Consider the following 2,146-nt stretch of genomic DNA (forward strand, 5'->3'; position numbering starts at 1 on the left):
AACTCCCCAGAGGCCAGGGCTGGGAGCTGCCACCAGGGCAGTGGCTGGAGACCCAGGCCTCCTGGACACAGGCTCCTCCCACTTCCCTCAGAACTTCAGAGGCCCCTTCTGGGCTCATGGGTGCCAAACAGAAGTAGCTGACTTCCCTCAACAATGGTTTTCTTGGAAACAGGGTTTTAAGTCCATGTTCACAGAGAAAAAGGCTGTGAAGAGGCTTTTAAAAGCTCAATGTTTGGTGCCACAGAAGAATCCGAATGAAGGAGGCTACTTGTGTCCTCAGAGCTTTTTCTTGGCACCCAACCTCATTCAAGCGGTAAATAATCTGCCTGCCAACGCAGGAGTCACAGGAGATGGGGGTCGATCCCTGGGTCAGGAAGATCCCCTGGAGGAGGAAATGGCAACCCACTCCAGTATTCTTGCCTGGAAAATCCCAAGGACAGAGAGCCTGGAGGGCTATAGCCCATGGGGTCACCAAAAGTCAGACACGACTGAGCACACACACACACAACCACACCCCATTCGAGAGCATAACCAGGCCCCAGGTTGAGAAGCTGCTCAGAGGCTCCTCTTCTGGTCTCTTGAGGAAACTGTGCTTGAGCCCCTGGGTAGGGAGAAGCCAGAAGAAGGATGCCAGGGAGGAGCGTCCCCGGACTGAGGTGAACAGTGAGGGTACAGCGCAGTCATGGTGCAGCCAGGAGGCCCCACCTGCCTGGGACCCAAGTGAGGACAGATATCGCTCCCAAGAGGCACAGTCGCCTGCCTCAACTTACACAGATGCTCATTTCACTGAGAGTTCCAGAGCTCAAACCACATTTTGGACCTCAATTTTCTTTTATTATATATTTCTTCCTTTGAGAAATAAAAATGGGAAATATTTTATTCATTAACTTTTATAAAAATAAATATAAATAATATTTTATTTTTAAAATAAAAATGAAAAACATATTGTTTAGTCACTAAGTCATGCCTGACTCTTGTGGACCCCATGGGCTGTAGCCTGCAAGGCTCCTTTGTCCATGGGATTCTCCAGGCAAGAATACTGGAGTGGGTTGCCATTTCCTTCACCAGGGTGGGAAACATCTACCTATATTTTTAATAGGTAATACATTCATGGAGATGAAAAATAAAAATAATATACAAAGGTAAAGAATCTTGTTTTCATCCCCAAATATACAAAAATAATAATTTTTATTCATTTTTTCCAATCTTTCTTTTTGCAAATATAAGCAAATATGAATCCACACCCTCTCCTCTATGCAGCTTGCTCTTATATTTAATGATAAATGTTGAAAAACTTTCCACATCAGTTCATGGAAAACTTGAACATCTTCTTTTACTGCTGCATGATATTCCATTGTAGGGCTTCCCAGGTGGCTCAGTGGTAAAGCATTTGCCTGCCACAGCAGGAGACATAGGTTGAGAAGATCCCCTGGAGAAGGGAACAGTCACCCACTCCAGTATTCCGGCCTGGAAAATTCCATGGACAGAGGAGCTTGGCAGGTTTTAGTTCATGGGTCACAAAGAGTTGGACATGACTGAGCATGCACACAGGATGGTGATATTCCATTGTGCCGTTGTATAGATGTACCCTACCTTATTTAACTACCACTCATTGATGAACATGTGTTGTTTTCAATTGTTATTTCAAAATTGCATTGTGTATATTTTATTTTGCAGTTGTACAAATTCATCTGTGCAATTCCCAGGAATGGAATTTCTGGGCCATAGGGTGCACACATGCTCGGTAGCATCTGACTGTTTGCAACACTATGGGGGACACAGTCTCCTGTGTCCATGGGATTTTCCAGCCACAAATACTGGAGTGGGTGACCATTTCCTCCTGCAGGGGATCTTCTCAAACAGAGATGGAACACCCCATCTCCTGCATCTCCTGAATTGGCAGGTGGATTCTTTACTGCTGAGCCACCTGACAAGCTCCAAGCCATAGAATACACACATAATTTTGAAAGATTTTTTGGAGAGGGGAGAAGGAAGGATTTATTACTTACAGGAAGTAAGGAGAACACCAGGAACATTTCCTAAAGCTGTGTCTCCTCATTTCAACAGATATTGCCAGCTTGCCCTATAGGGGTTGCACTAATTTGTATTTTTACCAGCAATGCAACTATACACAGAGTCTGGGACA

Source organism: Bubalus bubalis, chromosome 8 (assembly GCF_019923935.1).
Source record: "Bubalus bubalis isolate 160015118507 breed Murrah chromosome 8, NDDB_SH_1, whole genome shotgun sequence".
Classification (NCBI taxonomy): domain Eukaryota; kingdom Metazoa; phylum Chordata; class Mammalia; order Artiodactyla; family Bovidae; genus Bubalus; species Bubalus bubalis.